This window comes from Salmo salar, chromosome 18, assembly GCF_965601325.2.
Source record: "Salmo salar chromosome 18, fSalSal1, whole genome shotgun sequence".
NCBI lineage: Eukaryota > Metazoa > Chordata > Actinopteri > Salmoniformes > Salmonidae > Salmo > Salmo salar.
In genome coordinates, this window is record NC_138308.1 from 71,820,059 (window position 1) to 71,820,375 (window position 317).

Here is a 317-nt window from a genome sequence, read left to right on the forward strand (position 1 = left end):
TCTAACATGTATTGAGTCAGGGAGCTGAATACTTAATGCAATTACTATATTTTAGTTTTTAAAATGTTAGAATTTTTGTTCCCCTTTGACAGAGTATTTTGTGTACATTTTTAACAAAAAATGACAATTCAATCAATTTCAATCCCACTTTGTAACACAAAATGTGAAGAAATCCAAGGGGTCTGAATACTTTTGTAAGGCACTGTATTTACAAATTCATCATGATACACAACTACTTTTGAGAACAGAGAGGATGTGGCTGTCTGTCACGTCATTAAAAAAGGCTAAACAGAACTGTAAAAAGAATACAAATAGTA